The following is a 5304-nucleotide window of genomic DNA, read 5'->3' on the forward strand; positions in this document are numbered from 1 at the left end:
TGGGGTCTGGTAGTGCAGCCTGTCTATACTATGCCCACCGTGGTGGGGTCTGGTAGTGCAGCCTGTCTATACTATGTCCCCTGTGGTTGGGTCTGGTAGTGCAACCTGTCTATACTATACCCCCTGTGGTGGGGTCTGGTAGTGCAGCCTGTCTATACTAGGTCCGCTGTGGTGGGGTCTGGTAGTGCAGCCTGTCTATACTATGTCCCCTGTGGTGGGATCTGGTAGTACAGCCTGTCTATACTATGTCCCCTGTGGTGGGGTCTGGTAGTGCAACCTGTCTATACTATACCCTCTGTGGTGGGGTCTGGTAGTGCAGCCTGTCTATACTATATCCCCTGTGGTGGGGTCTACTAGTGCAGACTGTCTATACTATACATCTGGCAGCCCCAGGAGAGCTGAGAGCAGCCTGCATCGTTGTAAACTTCTAGCAGCAACACACCCTGCATCTCCTCGAGAGAGAGAGAGAGAGAGAGAGAGAGAGAGAGAGAGAGAGAGAGAGAGAGAGAGAGAGAGAGAGAGAGAGAATTTATAAACTGATATCATCTCCTCAAAACCCAGATCCTACATGGTGGGGGGGGAGGGGTGAATTGATAAACTGATATTAGTGCAGATCTCAGAAAAAAAACTGAAAATGCAAAGAAGCAGACAAGTTCACCAATCAACAAAGCTTTGGACACTTTGAGAAATCCAATAACACAAGACTAGATCCTGACCCCTGTCTCCCCTTAACATGAGCTGCAGGACCTCGCAGTTGAAGGGCTCAGTGGAGGCATCCTCACAGTCCTGATCCAACTTCAACACCTGCTGCATGGCCCTCTCTGCCTCACCATACCGGTGGAGAGAGAAGAGGGGAGGAAGAAAGGGAGGGGAGAGATGGGAGATGGAGAGTCAGATTTCACAGACAGACAGACAGACAGACACACACACAGCAATGTCCACGTTCACAGTAGAGAGCTCATACACTGACCTTCAACCCCATCAGTGCACTCCCCTTGTGGAAGTGTCCCTTGCGCCAATCAGGGGCGAGCTGGATGGACCTCTGAGCGTCTGATAGGACAAAGGGGTAGAGCTCCAGACACCAGTATCAGTATGAACGATTCCCAGAGAACCTGAGAGAGAATGAGACAGAGAGACAGAGAGAGAGAGAGGGAAGGGAGGGAGAGAGAGAGGGGGGACACACTAAAACACAAGATGACAGAGATCTAATTTATGGTCAGAGATCATAGTTGTGTGATGTGTTGTGTAAATGTGGTGTTTAGGGTCAGAGGTTAAGCTTTAAGGTGTACCTGTGGTCTTTGGGGTCACAGTGGATAGCCTCAGAGAACATGTCCACAGCCTGAGAGTACTGGCCCTTCTTAAACAGCTGAATACCCTTCTCTGGAGGAGAACACACACATACAGTGTTAAACTGGGGTCATTTCAGTGAATAGAAATAATCATTCTGAGACAATTGTGTTAATGTCACCTGTTAGTGAGACTCCCTTCCTCTTCACAGGAGCTGAACTCTCCACCTGAAATGAGACAACTCAGTTAATACTGCCTCTGTGTGTGTGTGTGTGTGTGTGTGTGTGTGTGTGTGTGTGTGTGTGTGTGTGTGTGTGTGTGTGTGTGTTTGGTGATGAACAGTGCTTGGTGTTGATCTATAACAGTTTATCTCCTGACAGTAATGTAGTAGGTCTGACTAGCCTACAGCCGAGCCACTCATGGTTACGTGCTACAATGGCGCCATCATGTGTCCAACAGGCAGAAATACAAGAAACAAAAGCAGCATGGAGAAAGAATATTATGTGTCACATGAGCTGAATACAGCAGGTGTAAACCTTACAGTGAAATGCTTACTTACAAGCCCTTAACCAACAATGCAGTTTTAAGAAAAATAACAAAAAAAATAGGAAATAAAAGTAACAAATAATCAAAGAGCATCAGTAACATAACGATAGTGAGGCTATATACAGGGGGTACAGGTGCAGAGTCAATGTGCGGGGGCACCGGCTAGTCGAGGTAATTGAGGTAATATGTACATGTAGGTAGAGTTATTAAAGTGACTATGCCTAGATAATAAACAGAGAGTAGCAGTAGCATAAAAGAGGGGCTGGGTGCAATGCAAATAGTCTGGGTAGCTATTTGATTAGACGTTCAGGAGTCTCATGGCTTGGGGGTAGAAGCTGTTTAGAAGCCTCTTGGACCTAGACTTGGCGCTCCGGTACCGCATGCCGTGGGGTAGCAGAGAAAACAGTCTATGACCAGGGTGGCTGGAGTCTGACAATTTTTAGGGCCTTCCTCTGACACCGCCTGGTATAGAGGTCCTGGATGGAAGGAAGCTTGGCCCCAGTGATGTACTGGGCAGTTTGCAATACCATCTGTTGTGACTTGCAGTCAGAGGATGCACATACTCCTTCACAATATTATATTTGAACTATAATGTAAAAATAACTAACCAAAATATATTTTTAAAGGGTGATGGTGCTTTATGCTGCGGTGAACCATCACAACTATATCTTTGTTGATGAAGCGGGCTTCAACCTGACCAAAATTCAGCGCCGTGGGCGGAATCTCATCGGCCAACGGGCGACCGTCCAAGTGCCTGGGCAATGTGGGGGAAACTTCTCCATGTGCGCAGCTATCTCTGAAAATGTTGTGGTAGGATGTAGGCCATGGCTTGGATCCTACAACGCTGCACACCTCATTGTGTTTCTCATTGAAATTGAACAGGCCTGTCAAGGTGAAGTGGTTAACTATTTCATTGTATGGGACAATGTCAGGTTCCACTAATCCTGTTGAGGAATATTTCAGCATGGAGGTGGAAGGTGTGTGATCGCCATCCCCATGAGCGTGTTACCCTCCTTCTGGTCATTGACGAGGCATGCGACAACATCAATGCAGACCAATGTCAAGCTTTAATTTGCCATGCCAAAAGGTTTTTCCCACGGTGCATGAACAATGAGGACATTCACTGTGTTGTGGATGAGAATTTATGTATGTTAAAAATGATGTATGTTAAAAAGCAGCTTTTCTTTGTTGGAATGGTGTTGGCGTACCTCAACAACAGAATGCTGTGTGCATATATCGGTCCTAAAAAATATTCACACAAGTAGTATGAAATTATATTCTTGAGGTGGGGTTTTTGAAGTATTTTTCATCTCTGTTTTGGCCACAAATATGAGTATAGGACAAGTCAACAACATTATTTTGGTATGAATGAACAGAATATGAACTTTTAAAAGTGAGATTTTCACTGGAAAGTTACTTTAAGAACCTGCTTCTGCTATTGTACTGTTTAACCCTTATCTCCAACTGCTTCTTACCTGTTGTGCTTTTTGTCCCTTCCTGCCTCCCATCCAGGATTACAACATCATACAGTCCATGCATCTGTTCAACAAAGTAATTTAGTGACACTTCCTGTGGGTGAGGCCTAACAGAAGGGACGCCCATATTGACCCCCACTTCCCCCGCCCCTAGCTCTATCCCAAAAACAGACTCAGTGAGGCTGTCAGGGGGGTTAAAGGTGCCTCTCTAAGGGATCTCCACTTTCCCATCCACCCCTAGCCCCTCTCTGTCCCCAAAGTGAGACACCTACCTTGGAGAGTCAGACAACAGTTAGGGGGTGAAGAGCCACGCAATTACATAAAATATTGTTCATTGTCCTTTTTGAAACACATAGACACAATATGAGATAACATGGATGTTTGGAGTGTGGAGGGTAATTCTGTCATCAAACATTCTGGAATGTTCCATATTTCTGTGTTCCGGAGTGGAATGTCCTCGCTGATGGAACTACCCTCCATGTCATATTGTGTCTGTGTGTTTCAAAAATGACAATAAATAATATTTAATGTAACTGGTTGTGTCTAGGTGCTGGACATTGCTCCTTCTGAAAGTGTCTTTGTATATGTTGTACTGACATGATGATGATGGCATTAACCACTACTGCTCTCCAAACCAATATAAATGTACAGTATTATTTGTACTTACTGTATAGTACAGTACAAGAGGTGTGATTTTGAAAACCTTTCATTTTTTCTCCACAGAAAATACTGTTATAACAAGGAAAAAACAATGTAAATGAAGTTTATTCTTAAAAGTGTATTTGTTTATACATTTCACACTTCACACATTAGTTTACAAAAATGTTTTTAAATAAAAGCGATAAGAAATATTGCATTAAGCAGAACTCTTTCCTGGACATTGAAGCAAAATCATGCCATAACTTTGTCATAAAAACAATTAAAACGATATATAAAAAAATCCAGCAACCTTCTACTATTGTATCATCTAATAGAAGAATATGAAGTAATTCAAGACAATAGAAACACAATATCTATTGTTGTTAGACTTCATATACAGTCTCACAAGTCTGATGATTGTTTCAGAAACATAACATTAAAAAATAAATAGCCTTATAAAATATAACTGGACCTTGAGCTTGGCTACTTCATAAATTCAAAGATTTTGTCAAAAGTTATTGTAATCAGAAATATTTACAATTACATTTTTTTTACTTAAAAACAACTAAAATAAAACAATTCAAATGTTAAGGTCCCTTTCTTATTCATCATTGTCTGAAAGCCAAAACCGACCCTAGATCAGCACTCCTACTCTAAGTGTGAATAGAGTAGTCCTGTGTGGCTCAGTTGGTAGAGCGTGGCTCACGGGTCTGATTCCTGCTGGGACTTCCCATATGAAGGATTTATGCACCATGACTGTAATGACTGAGTGAATGGGTTCCATTCCTGCTGGGACTTCCCATATGAAGGATTTATGCACCATGACTGTAATGACTGAGTGAATGGGTTCCATTCCTGCTGGGACTTCCCATATGAAGGATTTATGCACCATGACTGTAATGACTGAGTGAATGGGTTCCATTCCTGCTGGGACTTCCCATATGAAGGATTTATGCACCATGACTGTAATGACTGAGTGAATGGGTTCCATTCCTGCTGGGACTTCCCATATGAAAAATGTATTCACACATAACTGTAATGACTGAGTGAATGACTTTGGTTAAAAGTACCTGCCAGATGGCAAATATAATTACATCCTATTATGAACTGGGCAGTTTGGTTCCTGGAAGCTGACTGGCTGAAACAGCATTTCAGAAGTGTGTACTGTATGTCAGTCAAAATACCACGGGTATGACTCACAAAAACGTTACTGCTACTATTAACTGGTGACCAACGTAATTAGACGAGTACATAATCATTTTCTGTCATACCCATGGTATACGGTCTGATATACCACGCCTTTCAGCAAATCAGCATTCAGGGCTCGAACCACCCAGTTTATAATGGCCAATTTTCC

At 43.1% G+C, this 5304-nt stretch overlaps 1 long non-coding RNA gene across 1 annotated transcript; it reads right to left on the bottom strand.

The window, feature by feature from the left end:
- Window positions 1-1287: 1287 nt before the first annotated feature.
- LOC123733206 (uncharacterized) lies at window positions 1288-3668 on the bottom strand. The gene is made up of 4 exons (XR_006763659.1): window positions 3581-3668; window positions 3309-3372; window positions 1469-1514; window positions 1288-1380 (listed from the first exon to the last, which is right to left on the bottom strand). It is a non-coding gene; the product is annotated as an uncharacterized lncRNA (long non-coding RNA).
- Window positions 3669-5304: the final 1636 nt, after the last annotated feature.

This window comes from Salmo salar, unplaced genomic scaffold, assembly GCF_905237065.1.
Source record: "Salmo salar unplaced genomic scaffold, Ssal_v3.1, whole genome shotgun sequence".
Lineage (NCBI taxonomy): Eukaryota > Metazoa > Chordata > Actinopteri > Salmoniformes > Salmonidae > Salmo > Salmo salar.